The sequence below is a fragment of the Lepidochelys kempii genome, chromosome 8 (genome assembly GCF_965140285.1).
Source record: "Lepidochelys kempii isolate rLepKem1 chromosome 8, rLepKem1.hap1, whole genome shotgun sequence".
In the NCBI taxonomy this organism is placed as follows: Eukaryota; Metazoa; Chordata; order Testudines; family Cheloniidae; genus Lepidochelys; species Lepidochelys kempii.
The window spans coordinates 59,663,009-59,684,776 of record NC_136387.1 but is presented as its reverse complement, the minus strand read 5'-3'; the positions used below and the strand labels follow the sequence as shown (position 1 = coordinate 59,684,776).

Genomic DNA, 21,768 nt, shown 5'->3' with positions numbered 1-21,768 from the left:
GGGTTGTGAGGTTATTACATGTGGGGTCGCAAGCTGTCAGCCTTTACCCCAAACCCTGCTTTGCATCCAGCATTTATAATTGTGTTAAATATATAAAAAAGTGTTTTTAATTTATAAGGTGGGTGGTCGCACTCAGAGGCTTGCTATGTGAAGGGGGTCACCAGTTTGAGAACCACTGACCTAGACCCTACTGCACTCAGCCAGATGAGTCTAACTTTTACATTTTTGTAGACAGGTTTCCCATAATCAGTCTTGCAGAAACTGACAGCTAATAAGCTCAACTCAAGGGAAGATGCAAGAACATAAGACTGGAAGGGACCTCTTGGGCCATAGAGCCCAGTCCCCTGCAACTACAGGCAATCAAGTTGTAATTCCTTTCGTAAATTTATCAAAAGGGAGCCCCTTTCCTGCCAGCATACACATTCCCTTACTTATCCCATCTTAGTATTTTTCTGCCTTAGGAAATTCTTAAGAATAAAGATGAAGGTTAAAGATTTTTCATGGTGTATTATTTATATTGTGCATAGCACCATGAGGCCAGCAGCTCAGGGTTTCTTTGTGCTAGGCACTGAACGAACACTGAAAACAATATTCCCTATGCTGAAGGGCTCACAGTCTAAACCACAAGACATAACGGATGGATGAGACAAAGAATAAAGTGTTGTAATTCACAATTCCCAGCAGCTATCAGCAACTTGACCAAACAGTTTAACACTCAGACTTCTCACACAGACACTCATATATAAAGTTTAAGATCATCCCCGTTTGGAACACTATCCAATCCAGACTCTACCATCTTCAGTATAGTTCAGATTAAGATTTATGCCTATACTTCTCCTGAACTAGAATTAAATAATTATTCAGCCAGCTTTGGACACAGTCCTGCAATGAGCTCTCCATAGGTGAACATATGCAACTGCTTGGAGCTGGATTAATTTACATGGGGCATCACCAAAGAGCAAGGATCTGTCTTTCTGGGTGAAATTTTCCAAAATGCCTAAGCGACTTAAGAGCAAAAGTCCCATAGAAAGTCTTTTCTAAAATGTTCAAAAGCACCCAAGTCATTTGGGAGACTTAAAAAATTCACCCAAGAAGCCTGTGGCAGGTGTGGAGCCCACATTAGGAATTAAATAATACAAGGGGAATCTAGTTTTCCCCTCCCAGTTTTACTTGTATTGTCTTCTGAGATATTCAATGGGAGCAGTCTGAGCTCTTCTATCTTTAGAAAGACTTATTACTTGTCAATGTCCCTTTAAATGACTGATAATTATCAGTTGTTTATTTTGAAATTCTTTTCAACTTTTTTTTCTGTTTGCTTTGATGATCAAGGTAGTCTCATGATCCAGGACAAAGTAAAGCTATGTTGCAGCTATGTTGCAACTGTTAAAATAGACAGTACCGAATGAGAATACCCCTATGCTGGTGGTTATCCTTCCTTATTTTTATTAGCTCTAACTGCATTAAGAAAGGGATGTGAAATTGAAACAGCTTAATTTAATTCACTTACTGAAGCACACGCACACACAAATAGGATGTCACAGTGTAAACTACAGTCCTATAGCTCTGAGAGTACATTTCCCATATGTTAAATTGACAAAAGCTGAAGGAGTATGGTGAAGAAACTTGTTATCAGGCCAATCAAGTTCCCTCTCACTTAGCATAATGCAATTGCAGTTACCTTTTCTTATTCTTCTGGTATATGACTGACAAAAGACTTTGATAGCATGGTGCTATCAAACAAACCTTCCTTGGTATATCACTTCTGACAAATCTGCAATCAATCTATACTTCAAGAATTAATGTTAGCTCTAATAAGAGAGTAAATGAAAATGTGGGCAGCTTCCAGCGAAGCTATTTCCTGTTTCCATATATTGGAGGAGATTATTTACAGCTATGACACATTGTACACAGTTATGGTAGTAAATCTGGTTATTCAGAGAATAATGGGAGCTGTGTAAATAGAAATACTTAAGGGTAAGTATTATATGAAAGTTGCTTCTGTTCAGGACACTAAAGTGAAATATTAACGAACATTTATTTCTAATAAACTAGGTTGTTGAAAAATTCCCACAGCATGAAATGCTAAATCTGGATTAAAAGTTGGTAGTACTTTGAAATCTCCTGTGTCCATGTGCAGATAATAGTTGAAATATTCTATTTTTAAAATCCGTAATAGCAGCTGCTACTTAGTATTGATCATTCTAGAAAAGAAGAGGGTGTGCCTCCTCTTTGATCTGTAAACAAAACAGACATTTGATCAAGAAAAGTTGATAAACACTCCGTGCTCCTAATTAACTGAGCACCTATTTTCAACATCCTACAGATGATTCCAGGCTAACACAAGGATATTTTAAACAGGTGCTTCTCTAATAGATATGCTGAGTGAATACTTATCCTCTTTTCTTGGCCAAAATATCAGACTCTTCAGTTAACAGAAGCTGGTGCCCTTCCATAAGTAGGACCTCCCATAAGATTTCCCCAACCTTTACAGGCAGATGGAACCTTGGCCCACAGTTTGCAGCACTATGCCCTGCACAGTCTGTCTAATATCTGTTGTAATCAGTGGGCAATCCTGTTTAGCGTCCAGACTTTCCACATTTCCAGCACACCAAACCTTCTGTGGCATTTAGTAATTCACTCCAGTCCCCCATGGGTCCCTAATCAGGGCATTGCCTTGACCAAAAACCTGCATGTCTCAATCTCAATACGTAAGAGCCACTTTTGTTACTTTGGAGTTGCCTGTTGTTTGTCCATCTGGGAGTGGTCTGACTTCCCTAGTTGTATTTCCACCACTTCCTGAAGACTTGATTGTATAATTGACCCCTTCACTCTCACTGCTGAGATCCTGATCTCTGTGGCCCTGGATCCTTGGTGCTGCTCCCCCATGCTTTCCTGGCTCATGGATATGCTCCAGTTCATTTGCTAGCATGATAGCTTTAATTAAGAGTCTGCAATTTTGCCTTCCAAAGTTGTATTCATACATTCCCTCGGCCTGCGTTAGCAGTGACGTGATCTTGCGCTAGGCTATCCCATACTGCGGTGTCTCATCCTGAGTAGATTTCTGTTGCTAGACAGAGTATTTTCAGTCTGCAAATGCTGCCCAATCCCAGTCTTCATGTGAGGGAAGCTCAACCTGCTGCTCCAGTGCCTCTTTTAGGGGAAGCAAGAGCAGTCATGTGCAAGCCTGCCATGCCCAGCCTTTCAATGGCAACAGCAACCCAAGCCTAACTTCTTTCCTTCAGACAAGTGAGTCACCCCTGCAGCCTATTTAAGGTGTCAGAGAAAAGACATAATAGGTGGGATGAGACAAACAAGTGCCATGACAAAGGGAGGACAGGATAACAAAAAAAAAGTGTATGCTTTAGTGCAGACTAGCAGTGTGCATAGGGCTTAAATAATCAGTGACAGTAAACCAAGTTCACCACCTGCACGTCGTGTCTTCCTTCATTTGCTATTGTTGCTAGTGATTTTAAAGAAAAAAATACTGGTATGATTTTATTGCAGTTCTAGCTATATGATATTTATCATCAGTCTAGCAAATTAGGCACTTTACAGTCTTAAATATGGGCTGTTTTGTTGTAGTCCATTACAATTTCTATAGTACCAGTGGAATGCATGGTGTCTTGCAGACAAGAAACAAGAGAGCAGGCATATATTCTGATCTGTTATACTGGTGTATATCCAGAGTTACTCCACTGACTTCAGTGGAGTTACTTTGGAATTATACTGGAAACAAATATTGATCTCCATTATCCAAGACCCCTATCCTAGCTGTTCACATTCTAAAATCCTGGATCTCCCACTGAAGACAGTAGGAATTGTGAACACTCTACCCTTCTCAGAATCAAGTCTTTAATTAAATAAATATGAGTGACTGGTATAGCTTGACCAGTGTTCCTAACTCAGGTCTAGACTTCAGAACCAACAAACCAATGGAACATTTAGTGTCCATATACTATATAGGAAGAAAAATTGCACATGCTCCTGTTGATTTCCTGTGACATGGTCCACTTATCCACTGAATGCTCCATAGACTCCAGGACATGATAGCATGGAGAGAATTCTGTGGGGCTGGAACAAAAGCTGAAGGTGTCAGCAGAGCCGTCAGTCTAGTAGCCACAAGCGTAAGTTATTGATCAAATAGCTCCTTCTGTGCTCTCTTCCTCCCTCAACTCCTGGTTATGCTCCATGAATCTGTCTGCAAATCTCTCCTTGTGCTGTGCAGCCTCTCTTTCCCCTTCTCTTGCATCCTTAGCCTTCTGGTATTCAGTGTGGTATTTCTGGCACTGTGTCTACGGATTCATTTTATCTAGAATCTCTCCCAACAACTCATTGCTGACACTTTCTCCTTGCCTGCAGCAGGTGGGCCTGGTGCCCTAGGCTCCTTGTGCCACGTATTTGCCCGCAGATGTGGAAGGGCATTGAACAGAAAGTGAAAGAGCACGTTATCTGGCCATGAAGGAAAAAAAAATACATTTTTCACTTTATGAAAGGGGCAGTTCTAATTCAAGGTCAAAACATGATATTGTATTATCAATGGGCTTTGTTTTATTCTCTCTCACACTCACACAAACACATCAACCACTCAGACATCCTTTGGAGCAGCTTTGAAAGCCATCAAATATTGTGGTAAGAGGCATATTAAAAATTGATTGAAATGATTTCTACATGCCCTGGATTGTATTGTGGGGGAAGAGGAGAGGTGTGCTGTAGGAGAAGGGAATGAGAAGTGAGATTGTAATTTGGGGAACCTCAACATATACTTGTAACAATCATCAATTAACTAGTAAAACTTTCATAACTACTTGTTTAACTTTCTTCCTTATTTCATGGTGTCCATTTTGAATTCCAAGGGGTGTCAGGGTGTATGTAGGGACAAGAGGGGAAAGAGGGAGTGGCTGGAGGGTACCCTAGAGGAATGGTATGGGTTCTGCCCTGAATGGAAGCACACCAAAAAAGACAACTTGTATTAAATCACTTAATGGACCCATAAGCCAGAAATCCCTCTCATCTATACAACTAACTAGGTAGCAGAAACTTACCAAGTGTCAGGACTTGCTCTGATGCTGATTCTGCAGCAGCCTACTCCCCAGAGCCATCCCCAAACAGCTTCTCTGACTACAGGGTTAGGGTGTGCTGTAGTTTCTCTGGTGGGATAGCTTCTTCCATTAGTAACCTCAGCACCAAGGTCATTTCTTGCCCTCCATTTGGTGGCTGGCTCTGCTCTGGCGGTGCTTGTTGCTGGGGGATATAAGGGTACCATCCCTCCTCAACAGATTGTTGTGTGTTACTGATGGTGCAGTGCTCACTGCTCTCTCCCCACTCTGTATATCTTTGAAAACTAAATATTTTTACAGCAAACCTGTCTTTTTATCGATTTCTGTACAGAAACACAACTTGTGTTGAAGAGCGAGAGTGTGATTGCAGATAGTCATTTCCACCACCAGTCCACAACCAGCAAGGACTCAACAACATATGTATTTGCATGAATCTGCTAGTTTTTGTCCCAATTTTTCATTTTCAAAGTGATTGACTGCTGATGGCCCACAACAGCTTCCTATGATATTATACAAAGCTTTATATTTCAGTCAAATGCAGGCCCAAAGATGTCCAAGTGGGTTTCATTCCTTGGACATCTTTCGGCCAAATTAAGTTGTGACATAAATGTTAGCCTAAGTTACATGTTAGGTCTAAATGAGTCACAGAATGGGTATAATTATATTTAAATGGCATAAAGCAAGGTAGCTTGTAGCAATTTGATATTCCCTTTGGATGTAAAATTGGGGCAACTTACATGCTAAGGAGTTAGGAATAAGTAAGAGCATAGAGGTTTCCTATTCCATCCTCAAAGACAATTTGCATTCTGGTATAAAACTTGCATTGACTTCATTGTGGGTTGGGTCTGCTTTTACTGGGACTGAATTTAGTACCCAGAGAATAAGTCAGGATAAATTATCTATGACTTGATTTAAAACAAAAAGAAAGTCTGGTCCAATTTGTTGAATGACTGTAGTTTTTCCATTTATCACACTCCACTCCTCCGAGAACAGCTCCCATGCTTTGCTACAAGTCTCTCCCTTCATCCTCAGAAGGGTAACAGCTTCTGCGTTTTTGTGGAGAATGTTCACAAGTCTAAGGATTTTACTTAGAACTGGGTGCAGGTAACAGAATTTCCTCAGTTTCAGTAAGGAACTGCCACGGACATAAATGCATTGGATGCTAGTTATTGGCCAAAAATTTGAAACATAAAAATGATTTATGTCCTCCCGCCTCCCGAAATGTAAACTTTTGAAGAACAAGGGAAACAGTTGTGGAATAAACAACAGCTGTTCAGGGCTCAAGCTATTTATTTCCACAATTATCCACTATTCAGCAGAGCAATTCTTAAAGAACTGTGGCAAATCATACAATTTTCCAGTAGCTTCATAAAATAACCTCCAAGGTGATTTCAGCAACAGCACCTTGTCACTAAAAATGCTTTCCAGGTAATTGATTTTGCAGGTGCTGATATAAGCCTTTTAGAATGGGAGGCATAATGTTATCCCACGCATAATGGTACACTATAACCTCTGTAGCTCAGTAGAAGTGCACAACCTCCACCATTATTATTAACCTAATTTTGTACAGTTTTTAGGAAAGTTAAAGCTGAAAAAAAGATCTCCTACCAAAAAAAAAGAAAAAGAAAAAGAAAAAAGGGAGCTTATCAATAAGGGTGTCAGTTTGTTAACCAATGCAGTTTTCAGTTGTCTAATTATTCAGTAGTGTAACATCTCAAAAACCAATACAGAAAATAAATTGATAGACAGTTATAAGAATAATGGATAAAAACACACTAAAACATAAATCCCCAGGAGCTATTTTCTAACATGAAAACTTTCTGTATCAAAGAGTAAATAGCAAGACCCTACTAAATATCCAGAAACAAAATCTGGCAGACTTATTTGCATAATTTTCTTAACCGCTTAAAGGTGTTGATTTCATTGTATGGATCCAAGCTCATGGGGCTTTCCCAAATTTTAATAAAACTTTGGCTTGTGATATACATGAATTAGGCTGCAATGTTCAAGACTGGAACATTTTGAAGACAATAGCAAGTTTTTTTTCATGATAAATCTACATCCTTGTACTCCCTTCTAAATTGTACCATTTCCAAACTGACATTTAAATGACTGCAGAGATGTCATATCCTTAATTGTATTCACATGCTAACAAGACTGACAATGTGGATTAAAAGTGGTTGCTTTACAGGTCTGAAATGGACAGAAAAACAAAACACAATACAGGTTGTTAATCTTTTCTATCATTAGTTCCCTACCAGAGCATCAGATTGACTTCTGTAACCTGATCTCATGATATTGATTTGGATCACAGTTAGAGGTGAATCTGTTTCTTATTGTTTTGGCTGCCAATTTGGTCCTTCCTGGAATCAACTTTAAATACCAGCCCTGACTTGCACTTTCACATACAATCAGGTGTTTTCATGACTGGAAATATTTAATTATAGGTAGTTGCCAGCCTGCAAACTGCCTTTTTTATTTAATTTAAAACAAACAAAAAAAACCCCACCATGATTCTTACCACTAAACATTGTATTTTACTAAAAAACAAAACAAACAAACAAAAGCAAAACAACCAATATGAATGTTTTGCAACATCAGCAAACTGCATCTCCTGTAAGGAATCTAATTAAAGAGTGCATATAAGTAACTAGCTCTTGAGGAAAAAGAGGCTGTCTGAAAAGCGAGATCACATGTGGTATTAATATTCTCCTTTACCATCTAATCATACAGACAGCAGAAAAATAAAGGGTTATACTATAATAAGTTGCCTTTCAATTCATGCTAATGAAGTGAAGCTTAGATTTATCTGCAGTATGCAAAGCCTTTGCTTAGATCCAGAACAGAAAAGTAGAAAACTTTTTTTAACCTAGTACATCATCCATTCTATAGATAGAGACTGTATTTGGAACTCTGCTCTCTAATTATTTTATTTATCACATGTAACATAACTTGGTACATATCTCAGGGCATGTCACCCAGCTCTGCTGCAGTGAAAAATACAAGGAAGTCAAGATGCCCCAAGGGGGCTGATTGTAATTGATCTACCTGCTCTCAGACAACATAGTTATGCCCTGTGCTAATACTAAGAGCTTTACACCATCGAGATGAGGAAGAAGTGTAGCTCTCCAGCTGGGTCACCCCTTTGGGTTGGGCGCAGCACTACAGGACCTTCCCCTCAGATGCTGCCTTCTGAGGACTGTTCAAGCTCAGTAGTAGTCTGGTTCTTCTAGTGATTCATCTCCCCTGCCAGGTCAGAAAGAGTCCTACCTCTTCCAAGGTATGAATGTCCCAGATAAACATCATCCATCACAATACTAGTCATCCATACATTATTTTCCTCCCCTCCTGGGCACCCCTTCAATCTTCTTTCAGAATGACAAGTTCCTCCCAGCATTCCTCAGCAGAAACCAAATAAAACCAAACAAAAGACTTAAGCCTCTTCTGCCTGCCTCAAGCTTCAGCTTTTAGCCCACCTAGTTTCTCCTCAACTCCCTGTTCCTCTTCCAGAACACTGACCCCACATAGCTCCCTCTCTAGAGCCTTACCCCTGTTTCAAGCCCACCCCAAGACTAGCTCTACTCCTGTTTAGTTCCCTTCCCAGAGAGAAGGCATTCCAAATCCCTTCTTTCCAAGTCTCTTCTCTCTGAGCTCCTTCCTTTGTAAAGTAGATGCAGCCTCCTCCCTTGCTGGGTCTCATAAACTGAGGTTAACATACCCTGCTCCAGGTATAAGCAACTGAGCCCTCAGCCTCCCATTAACCCTTCAGCTACTGGTGTGGGGTTTGTATACCATTTTCCAATGGAAAATATTGGAATATAATAGCGAACCTTTTCATATTTATACCTGTTTATTACACTGAATGAGAGATTTGCTGCAAAAGTAGAACGTACAGTTAGGCCCCACTTCTGCATTTCTCCTGCACCTAGAATTCCCGCTGAGATCAGTGTGAATTTTTGGTAGAGCAGTAATGCACGTACAAGTCCTTGGTTAGTTTTACTGTAGCACATGATTTCAATATATGCCCCGTGAAATGTGCATCTATATTTATTCAAATAATGACAGCCTATGTTTTATTTCCATTAATTTTCCAAAAGGAATACCATTAATTAGATATTAAAGATGTTAAAATCTATAGTATTCTATAATATAGTATAGTAATTACTACAGTATTCAGAGTATATGTAGAAATCAATTATTGTTTTCTATTAAAGTAGGAGTTATGGACTATTAAGCAATGTCTCAAATGGATTGAGGTTATTACTGAAAAAAATGGAAAACATTCTAATTCAATGTGCTCATGAACTCTCATTTCAAAAGCCTTAATAGTCAGTATTTCAAAATGATGTAGCATTACTAATCAATACAGAGGTAGGAATGACCACCAGATTATATCAGGCCACTGTGTAATGAAAACTAATGAAGTTTATGGGGAAGTGACACATATTCACATGCTTGCAAATAGGATAAAATACATTAATTTGATTCACAATATATAATTAGCTAGTAAACCCCAGACTACATCAGACCTTGACTGCACTGCTCAGCTGCTACTGTAGAATGTGTTTCGTGTAGGTCTCTAGTGTTTAACTGACAGGGCTTCCAGAAAAATCACAAAAGTTAGAGATGGAGATGGTAAATTAGTCAATTTTCAATCTACATGACAGTTCCTATGCCATCTAATTTGAAATAATTTTTCAGTTAAGATTTTGAGAGACATGATATTACATGTATTACTGAAAAACTAATGTCTTACACATACAGCATTCCCCTTCTTCCATTATTATTATTTTTAAATAAGGCTTCTCTGTATAAACTCATGTCACTTATTGCTCATGGTTTTGTTAACACTGATTGCTATAGTTATTCAAGTAGAGTCCTATCCAAATCTTATTGTCATTAATGAAACTGGCTCAGAGCCTTAATTCTTGTTTAAATTTCAGTCTCCCGTAAAGAATAATCCTAGTCAGATCTCAAGAGGTGTTAAAAAAAAAAAAGTGGTGCCCACTTGTATTACTACAACCCCCTGTCTATATTATACAATGTATATTGCAGCTCAGTACACAGAATATTTTTAAAAGCTAAAATATGCCAGTATAACAGAACAAAGTCAGCATAGTACCATCAGACATTTAGATGGTAAAAACTAAGTATACTATTCAAATGATTTACTGGGTCTCTGGGGAAAAGGCTGGCTAACTACACAAGCCACTGACATCTCTTTCCCATTGATCGATGAAGTGGTCCGAACTAGTGTTGAGGGAAGCATCTCACCCTCAATCCCAACAGGTGCTATAAAGCTAATGTGGTTTTAGTGTGTGAATGAAAGAAAGGAATACATGGCCAGTACTAAGAGGAAAAGACCCTTTTGAATATGTAAACTGCAATAATTTTAGTAAAAGATAAAATAAGAGGTAGCTTTGGAGATCCCTACAAGAAGATGTATTTGAGAGATTTGGCGTAGCATATTTATGTTCTACAGTCCAAATTCTCAGTTCAGAGGAGTTCTGTTGTAGCTTGCAGTAGGCACAGCCCTATCTCTATTCCTGTATAGGGTGCATGTGGAGGAGTATTCAGTGGCTATATGTCATCATGGATCAACCAGCGCCTATCATATCTCAGACCTTTTCCACTCTCTTCCCCCTAAAGTCTTTCCATGCTAGGACACTGTAAAGCACCCCCTGCAGCACAGCTGTGCAGTGTCCAAGAACTGCACTCAGGCACCCTGAATCTGGTCAATCCTGAATTAGGGGATCATACCAGTTGCACCGTATTCAGGGTCCTCTACACCCCTGGCTAAGGGAGAAGGGTGGACTTGCCATTTAAGTTGGCATTTGCAAAGGGACGAATTTAGGTGCCCCACTCATGGAAATTCAATGAGGCGGTACATTTGAAAATTTCATCTTCTCTCAACTGTCTACCCCAAGTGATAGTTCTAAGATTCTTTATATAGAATCAGCCAAGCTTTTAGTAGATTCTTCCCCCCCCTTGTTACAAATCCTACACCCTCTCTCTCTCTGTTACTTTTACTATCCGTCACTTTATGACTTCATCGTTGCCCCCTTCCTTTGAAGATTGTACCAGAACTTTTATAAAGCAGCAGGCCCTTGTTTTTTTTTATTTATTTTATTATGAACATCAGATAATATCACTATAGCTTTGGGACGCTATTAATAAATAAGAGGTAGCTACTGTGAAAAAGCAATTTCATGTGTTAATAGGGGAAATGTTTTTAGAATTTGCTTCACAAGAGAAGAAATGGCAGCATGTCAGTTATGTGAACAGTATGGGGTGAATATAGTAGAATAAAGAGTTGCTTAGATCATTTTTAAAAGGATGGGAAACTAGTGCATGAATTAAACACAAGGAAAATATTTTATCCTTTATTTTTATAGTCATGGCTAATTTTCATTTGCCTTTCATTTCTTTGTAATAATCGAATATTCAGTATAATTATTTTTCACTTTGGCATACAGTGGAAAAGGTGCTTTCCATTAGTTAAATTATGGTACAGCCAACAGTAATAAGCTTGCAATTACATTGTGGTTTTCATGCCAAAGGATACCAAAGTGCTTTAGACATGTTAAGGAAATTATATACAGACTTTATAGATTAATCATATTCCCCCTTGCTGAAATACCAGTTATGGTGTATAGCAACACTTCATGCAGTTAAAGAGCCAGATTCTGCTTTTGGTTTCACCAGTGCAAATCTGAAGTATTTCCACTGACTTGTTACACTGGTGTCAGAGAGAGTAGATTTTGTCCCAAGGAGTTATGTCCAACTGCAACATAATAGGAAACTTAACATAAGCCAGATATAATATCCGAAATGGAATTTTAGCCAGGATATGAGTATTAGCATCTCTGCCCTTGTTTAAAAAATATGTATCAATGAATCATGATTATGGGTAAACTAGTGTGAATCAGCATAATAGTGACAATACATAGTTCTTATATAACACTTTTTACCCATAGATTTCCCTGGGGCAACTGATTCTATGTTTAGCAACCTATCCCTGCAGCAGGCAACCTAACCTATGTCTAACCTAACTCCATCCCTGCAGCAGGCAGTTAGGATATAACTGTCTCTGAGAAGCAGGTTATCTCCTAATCGCCACTAGTTAGAGGTTAGTTTATTCCTGAAAGCATGAGAGTTTGTAACACTTGTTATAAAAGATTATATTCTTAAATCCCTCTAGGTATGTTCGCTATATACATCTATATTACTTATAGATACTACTGATGCTAGAGGACAGCTCATCGTCCCTGCTAATGCTCCCCTTCCTGTGACACAAAATGGCTTAACTGACATCCTGTTTGGCTTCTACATGGCTGCCAGCCCAGCTGTACAAACTCTGATCCTAATCTTCCCTCCTAAATTGACCCTCCAATCCTCTAATAATTTTGCTGCTCTTCTCTGAGCTTCTTTCATTTTCTCAATACATTTCTGGTGATGAGGTGTCCTGTGCAATGTTTTGTCCCTGCACAGTGTTTTGTCACTTGTATGGGTTCAACCAATAAACAAGACCCCTTGCACTGCACATCAAACTTGAGCTACATTCTGTACCAAGAGCACTGTGTTCTGTAGCACTCCAGTGCAACAAACAAAATATTTTGTGGCAGCTTCTGATCACCTGAAAACATGCCATTTTGATTGGATTACATTTGAAAATGGATGATGCAGATCACTACTAAGGCCTTTCAATTCTATTTTACCTTGCCCTAATTTTTTTAATCATTATGCTGCAGAATTTTTCTTTGAAAATGCACTGCTATTAAGGTATATGGTAAAGCATAAAGTCTGACAATTGACTAGGAAAGGGAGTTCTTGGTTTTGGCAGGAGTGAGAGGCAGTTTGAGGGATAAGTGCATTGGCTAGAAGTTAAAATAAACCACTGATGTTGAAATCTGCATGGTTAGGTTTCACAATTAACACAGCTCATTGAGGTAAAAGGGACAGATCATACCTCAGAATTGTTTCAGGCTGTCTGCCAACTCAGGAAAACACCACTGCATCAGTCTATGCTTCTTCAGCTAGAAGTGTTATTTAAATAGTCTTGGGTTCTGGAACATCTGCCTCCAGCCAGAAGTGGATTCTACGGTGAGTTCTGTAACCAGGATATCCAGGGCTCTGCCTGCAGGCAAAAACTCCACACTACGGTAAGTTAGGATGGAGAGAGAGTACCATATTGAGATATTGCAAACTTTACTAGCAACTTGCTTCCTTAAGAGAACAGCATCACAACTGTCAAGCATTTCTTCCATGTCAACTACTTATTTATTGAAATGAGTAGAATTTAAACAACTAGATCTGCCGCAGGTGTTTACTGGTGTTATTCTATTGACTTTAGTTTATATTAGCTAAGGATCTCCATTACAAATGCCATCTGATTACTTCCAATAATTATTACAAGCTGAAGAGAATGTAACATTCCAGGTGTGGTTGCACTAGAGCTGAACTGACATTACTATTACTGCCCTGTGATAAGATTTTTATCTATACAATTCAAAATTGTATTGGCTTTTTCCCCCTGTCATACTGCATTACCACCGCATAGGCAATAAATTACATATCAGTCCTAGGTCTCTTTCAGCATTAATACTTTTCACATCTCTACCTACCCTCTCCAGCACTGAAGATTTGGGTTTCAAATTATTTTTCCTCAGGTCTATTAGCTTGACATTGTCAAAGTTCATTCTCACTGTGTGACTCCCTTCTCTGGTTTTTAATTCCTTTCTCTAGGTCCATCCACATTATTGCTCTGCCCCATCATCTGTGATTTGTACCTATATCTAGGTACTGGTATAAGGACTCAAATTTTCAATAATTTATGTTGAAGGTGCAATTTTTACAGGCAAAAGTTTTACCTCCACAGAGGCGGACTGGGCCTCAGTTGTGTTGAAAACTGATCTCCTGGAATTAATTGTGAATTTACTGATGCTAATGATATTAAGTACTGTTGCCTTTTAAAACCAGGTTACTCTGATTACTGAGTGAAAATTTCTATAAGATGCCTATTGGTCTTCCTCTACAATTCACATGATATATTGTTGACCCTCATGAGCGTTCAGCACATTTCACCACAGTCCATTTTCTCATTGCAAAATAAAAGTTCTTGTGCTGATAGGCACCAATCCTACATGCTGTTCCAGGCAAAGGAACTCCTCCCTCCAGTCTAACAGAACCCCTAGTCAGACTGAAACTAAAGAGAATGGCTTTAGATTTTCCCATCCCATAGCTCCTGGAAATAGATGCGGAGGAAAAGTGAACTAAAATAAGATATATTTGTTTAAGTTCTGCCAAGCCAACTGTGTTCTGAAGCCTGTGACAACAGTGAGAAAAGTACTAAAAGAAAAAGGCAGTCACTCACTCACTTTATTATTGCAGAGTATGTGGGTGAATTTAACCTGCTGATGAAAAATGAAGAATTTGGTGGTTGCGTTTTAGCAGTGATTCCAGAGAGGTCAGGGATGAAATAGCAGCAGATGGAGGAATGGACATAAATAAAACAGACCCAGTAGCAAAGGAGAGGTTCAGCAGCTGTAGTTGCTTACTTGACACTGTCTTCTATGAGATTGTCGCTTGCCTGCGGCAAGATTAATTCCACAAGCATCTTATTAAAGTCAGTGTAGCTGGTTGGGTTTTCCTATAGATTTGTCTGGCAATTTGTTTTAAGTAATAGAAACACAGATGTTGTTTAACCTTATGGTATACAGAATTCATTGAAGAGTTGGGATAATAGTTTATTATAGTTCTCACAAAGCTACCATCAGGTGCTCAAGAAGAGGAACATCTTTAAGATAAATTGGATGGGCTATAGAAAATTAGCCATCTGAGATGATTTTGTCTTCATCTCTCTCATTCCTAGTTTCCTCATAGAAGATTGAAAAACTCTTGCAGATTAGAATCAAAGTATTGTGAGAAATAGGAATAAATATGCTATGTGACTGCTCAAAGGCGACAAGCCTTTGGAGCGTGTGTGATGTGATAGACAAAGTTGATCATATTATAAAAGACAGCCTTTCAGTGATATCAGAGTAATATTTCTTATGTGGTGTTTCTGGGCTCTAATGTTCTTTAAAGAAATCACTGGGGTTTTTGGTATATTAATAGCAAAGACCATTCTTCTAAGAAAGTGTAAAGCAAACATGAGCCTCTGACTACAGGAATATCTCACAACATTAGCAGAAATTGCCTTATATGTCAAAGTACAGTAATTCACAGTATGCAGTGTAGTTGTAGCAGTGTCCATTCCAGAATATTAGATGTTGCCTCACTCACCTTGTCTCTCAAAGCAATCCACAAACTGCTGGATGATGGTTGCAAGTTTCAAAGCATCTGGGATGGAGAGGCAGATTGCCACAATTTGGCTGTATGTAGCCTTTTAACCAGTGGCTAAGTGAAGGCAAGATAGAGCTTCGCCACCTCAGGGAGAACTCGGAAAGATTGTGCTTCAGTGAGCTCCTTTAAGAGATAATATTCAAGACAATACTTTGATATAAAGCCCAGTTCTTTCCTGTGATAGTTTGGGTCTAAGAGAGGTGTTTCATACTACTAGAAAGTGAGTTTCCAAGTTCCCATTCAGGACACCCACCGCATGCTTCTAGTGGTGGGAGGCCCTACCTACAATTAGTCAAAACTCAGCATTTCCATTTAATAGGAACTTGACATTTAGAATTTTTTGTTCCACTCAGAATGAAAAAAATTCAGAATTTCCTATGTGTGAAAGAGTGCCCCACTCACCACTAGGATGGTGCCTTCTCTTGATGGTTCTGGGGAATAGCACACGAAGTCAACACCTCTTCCCACAGTTTCACACCATTTCTCCAGGTCTGCAGCCCCTCTCTTGCTCCAGGAACCACTGCTGCCTCTTTGTGACTTGTCCCTCTGCCCAGGTCACCAAATGGTTCCCCGTCTAGTGTTGGAAAATCTTTCTTCACCAGCAGTCCTAGGCAGTTTTCCCATTCACTGCCCCACGGGTGCCACTTTCCCAGTAGCTGGCTAGGCAATTCAGACCAGCCCTCTACTCCGGGTTCTAGCTCGGGGCCCCTCTAGTCAGCAATCAAGGTTTGTTCTACTCTGGACCTTGCTGCATTTCCTCAAGCCCTTTCCTAACCTTTGCGTTCTCCCTTCCTTCTCTGAGTCTGCCAGCTTCACCCACTCCCTCCTCCTAGGGAGCAACTGCAGGCTACCTGTCCTTATAACCTCCAGATACTCCTCCCTTCTCCCAGGGAGTGACTGCAGTTTTTCCCAGTTGCCCTGTTCTGCTGCCAATTTCCTGCCTCTATAAATCCAGCCCAGCTCATTCCTCCTCAGATGGACTCCCTCACTCAGACAAGGCCACCTAATTCACTTCAGATTCTTTTCTCTCTTTAAATGAAAGAACACACAGAGTTTAGCAAATATAGACAAGGTAATGGTTAATTCAGTTAAATGACAAACTATTCAATGACAATTATTCAATGCCTCTTTTTAAAAAGTGTTCTTTGGTAGGAGTTCAGGTGGAAAATTGCTATAGATCTGCTTGGGCTCCCCTAGATTTGTTCCAGTTGTTTCCTAAGGTCAGTGCATGCATACACAGACATCTGCCTAAGCACACAAAATCCAAGCAAATGTTTATTTGATATGACTTTTCAATGTATAACTTAAATACTAGATTCTTGCTCCTGACACATTGATTACAGAAAAATAGCAGAGTAATGCTTTACTCACAATAGGTAACGTGTCAGAATCTAGTCTGAAAGCAGATGGCCATTTCCGGTTTTCACTCCCTAAGAAGTTGAATAGGACTTGACACTCCTGCATTTTTAAATACAATTTCAGTGTTAATAAGTTACTGGTATTACTTACAAGCTTTATTACCCCCATTTAACATTCTTACATTGGGTGCTCATCATCAATTCTCCAAGTGCCCCATCAAACAAAAAAAATCCACAAAACACCACACACTCACACAGCACTGGGGTGAAATTTACAACATAACTTTAAAATTGAAAGGCCTTCTGAAGGTTTGTGCCAAAATCTGTGCAAATGTAAGAAGTATACAAAAACATAAGATCTACTGCTTTGTTAGAGGATGTTGTTGTTAGATATACTGCCATATATTCTCTGTGCATACACAAAATATTGATTCATAAATATATGCCACTTAAAGTCTAAGTTAAAAAGCCAACACCATTGCCACTAACATTAGTGGTTGTTGTAGAATGTTAATGCACACAGAAGTACACAAGGGAATTGTAATAGATAATATTTTCAATGTCCTAGTCTGTCTTCATTTACTTCAGTGCTTTGTCATACTTATTATACTACAAAGATGTTGCAGAGATATTTCTGAAAGCTATTCATGGAGAAAGCAATAAGCACATAGATAGATGGCCTAGCCAATACCTATGCTTTGCCTCTGAAATATTGGAAGTTATTGAAAGTTTTAATATTCATGTATTAAACTATCAATTGCAATAGGGATACAAACCTTCCACTCAAATTCTATGTCAGGTAAAGTTGCTTGTTATAAAAAATGCATAATCTTTCTTTAGCTCATAATATCAGCCTAAAGAGATAGCTCCTGCTACATTGAAATTATTTTACGGAGCAGTTGTGCTTGTCAAGAGAAGTGTAAGGTAACTCAGGTCCACTGAGAATCATCTTTTCTTCTCCCTCTCCCATTGTGTTAAGATACTATAATTTAAAACACAACAGTAATATTTCCTTGCTTCCTTTCACAACTTCTAGAGATTTATTCTTAAGAATCAATGCAGTCCGCATCAACTGATCTCAACTCCTTAAGTAAGAAAACCTCAGCTTTATTTGCAACACTCAGCTACATACAGTGTACCAAGATCATTTCCCTCCATGGAGAAATTCACAGGAAGAGGGAGAGAAGAGACAAATTTCACCAGGGTAAAACCTGGACTACCTGTGGATCTAAGTGGGGTTGGAGAGGCAGCAGGGGTTCCTTCCACCCCAAACTATTCTGCAGGAGCTGTGCTGTCAGGGGTAGGGCAGCCAGGAGGAGCCACAGTTTCACTAGTGGCTAAGTCCCACTGGGCTGCGATAGCAGCTATGGAGGTGTCCCCAAGCATTAGTGTTCTTTTTCCCATGGGGTTGGCAGAAGAGAATGCAGCAGAAAACACACGGTTCCCAACTTCAGATCCACCCATCCCAACTCCATGCCCAAGACTGTACACACCCTATTCCACAGCAGCCTCCAGTTTAGGGTGGAAGAGGAGGCAAATATGCCACAGTACTGGACCGCTCCTTGCTTCCTCACCAAGTAATCCACTGGGTCTCAAACCTTTCTGCTCACAGAAAGGGAAAGAAGACTGGATCATCATTAATTGTGTGACCTGCACAAGAGCCTGACCTAATCCCCATTGACTTTAGCAGGGGGCACAAGGGGGAAAGTCTCCTGTAGACTTCATTGTGCGTATGTCTATTCTATCAACTGTAGAAGTGTCCATGCACAGGCTTGTGCCATAATCCTCCTATGGCCCATGTGTAAACCCCCCTGAAGCACACCTGAAGGCAAGTGGAGGGAGAGCAAGTTAGCACGCCTGAGGAATGTGGGTAAGTACACACATAAACAGCTGAATAGGCCTGTACCTATGCCAATTTACAGGGTGTACCAGGTCTCAAGTTTCCACCCTTCCACCCACATTCCCACAATGCACAGAAGTTTTTCCTTCCCGACCTTTACACAATGTATAAAGGTCCTCATACACCCGTTTTCACCGGTAGTAGCGCATTGCCCTGACAATATCAAAACAGACTTCCACTGCACTCTTCTCAGATCAGTACAGATGTGAATAATAGATACAGCTCTGAAAGCAGGCACTTGGCCCATGGACCATAGCTGGGTGCTGATCAGTGTCTGGATGGAGTACACCATTCTCCATGACTTAGGCCTGAGCAGCAGGAACATTTACTTGTACTGGAACATTTCACAGAGGCTGCAGCAGCAGGCATAAACAGACTCCATCCCAGTGCCAGGAACGGATTAAAAGCTTGAGGCTCCTGTAAACTGTAGTTTTCTCAGTATAAGGCAGTGACTAAGAATTTGCAGGTGTCACATATATACTGTTCCTGAGTGGCTGGGAGAGCACTCATATAACCTTGCTGGCAGAGACTCTACATGTTAATGTTTGTGTGTGAGCAAAACCTAGAGAGGCTGCTTTTCATAGCCAGCAAAGCAGTGAAAGAGGCATCCTGGGCTGAAGTGTTAAGGGGACAAGCAGTTCAGTGGTTCAGGTTGTACCCCGAGGAATGTCACAGTCTCTTTCTTCCTGAGTATGATGAGCTGAAGGTGTTTTTGGGGGTTTAGAAATGGACCCCAACCTTCCTACCTCACGTAATAGAATTTTTGTGCCACGACAGTGGAAATATTTGAAGCTTGCCCCAGTTTCAAATATTTGCAGTCCTAGGAGAAGTTTTCTGTGCTGTAAACCACGCCCCTTCCTTTCCTCCTCCCCCCTCCGACTAATCTTCAACTCAACGGATGTCTTACACTTAGGCAGTAAAGGGAGAATCAATTAGTTTCTTAATGACATTAGTGAATGTGCTGAAATTTGAAAACCTAAATAAATAAATAAATAAACAAACAAACAGAGCAATCACCCAGCATCTGCTGGTACCCTATACAAACTCCTCCTCTCTCCCTCCCCCCATAAAAGGCCATAAACCCCTTATAAACCCATAAGTACTTTGAAGCAAACCAGGAACTAGTGATGTCCACTAGCTGTGAATTGCACTTGGCATTGTTGACAATTCTAAATCACTACATTAGCAAAGTGGTTTACCTTCCTCCCTGCGTTCCACCTCCCCAAATAATCCCTCAAACACGTTAAAATATTTAAGTACTCTCAACAACAGGTATTTCAAAAGAGGTGTGACTTGTATCACATAGTTCAGGCATCCAAAACTTATGTAGGCACACTAATGATTGTTTCCATAATGGAGAAAACCCACACCTAAAATAAATCTCTAAACTGAATGTTTCAATTAAGTCAGTGGTGTGTAAATTTTTGAATAGTTCCCCCCCTTCCCGTTAATGGAAACTGACCACACCCTCTTCCATTACTGCACAGCCAAGGCTTCCTCGGCAGCAGGGCTTGGGCTGAAGTCGAAGCTGGGCCTGGGGCTGAGCTGGTCTAGAAGCATAGCGCTCCCTCCGCCCCCCATGAGGGCTGGCTCAGGCCCCATTGTGTGTCCCTGTCCCTCCCCCCCCCCGAATGTTCCTCCATGATCCCCTAGGGAGCATGCACCCCCAGTTTGGGGCTACTGAGTTAAATACTTTGCATGCCAGTGTAAGCATAGCCTTAGTTTTGAATTGAATGCAAGGTTTTCCTCACCCATCCAGCAGATAACAAGGTGGAAACCTCTTGACAAAATAATATGCAAGAATCTAGTGCATTTGAAGCTAGGGCCTTGGCTACAGCATGGCTAGGGCCTTGGCTACACTTGGGCATTAGAGAGCATTAAAGGAGCCCTGGGCACACTAGCTCACTGCCTGTCCACACTGGCAAGGCACGTAGAGCGCCCAGACTCCGTGGCTGGAGCGCTCCTGGCAATACACATCGGCAAGTGGAATGATATTTGCTGCACTTCCGCTGGAGCACCAGCACGCCAGTGTGGACACCCTGGTCCTATAGTGCACTCTGATCGGCCTCCAGAAGTGTCCCACAATGCCTGTGCTAGCCACTCTGGTCATCTCTTTGAACTCTACTGCCCCGCCCTCAGGTGACAAAATATCGGACCCACCCTTTAAATTCTCTGGGAATTTTGAAAAAATCCCTTCCTGTTTGCTTAGCCAGGTGTGGAGTGCTCTCAGCAAATCTTTCCAGGTGACCATGCCTCCACACGCCAGGTAAGCCCCAGTGTGGAGCAATGGCAACAGATGGACCTCATCAGTGTTTGGGGGGAGAAAGCTGTCCAGTCTCAACTGCGCTCCAGCAGTAGGAATTACGATACCTTCGGGCAGATATCAAGGGACATGATGGAAAGGGGCCATGACCGGGAAGCACTGCAGTGCAGGGTTAAAGTGAAGGAGCTGCGGAATGTGTACCCCAAAGCCTGTGAGGCAAACAGCCATTCTGGTGCTGCCCCTGCGACCTGCCATTTCTACAAAGAGCTGGACGTGATACTTGGGGGCGACCCCACCTCCACTCCAGGGACCACCATGGACATCTCAGAGCCCAGTGCAACAAGGCAGGAGGAGGAGCAGGAGCAGGAGCAGCAAAGCGGGTGTGAGGGTGCTGAGGCAGAAGAAGACACGCCAGAATCCCTAGCTGCATGCAGCCAGGAGGAAGGTAGCCAGTTGGGGTGGCCGGTGCTTGGGGAAGGACAAACACCAGAGGAGGTTCCCAGTAAGCGGCTTTTATTTGGGGAAGAAAGTTATTCAGTGAGGGCAGAGGAAGGCTAGGGCTGAACGCATGCCTAGATGTGGAATAGAGCATTGATGTGCTCTCTCACATTGCGGGAATCGGCCTCAGTGATCTCTTCAAAGGTCTCATCCAGAAATTGGGCAATGCGCTTGCGCAGGTTTCTCAGGAGAGCCACTGTGGTCCTTATCCCAGTCAGGCTAACTTGTCCATGCCACTGTGCTGTGGGGGGCGGGGGGACTATTGCTGCACACAGGGAAACTGCATCTGGGCCAGGGCAGAAGCCACACTGCAGTAGAAGACCCCTCCTTGCTTCCCTGGTCACCCTC

At 41.0% G+C, this 21,768-nt stretch overlaps 1 long non-coding RNA gene across 1 annotated transcript; it reads right to left on the bottom strand.

The window, feature by feature from the left end:
* Window positions 1–11,476: 11,476 nt before the first annotated feature.
* On the bottom strand, window positions 11,477–20,066 carry LOC140915972 (uncharacterized). Its single transcript, XR_012160333.2, has 5 exons — window positions 16,773–20,066; window positions 15,804–15,975; window positions 15,342–15,524; window positions 13,027–13,214; window positions 11,477–11,841 (listed from the first exon to the last, which is right to left on the bottom strand). It is a non-coding gene; the product is annotated as an uncharacterized LOC140915972 (long non-coding RNA).
* Window positions 20,067–21,768: the final 1,702 nt, after the last annotated feature.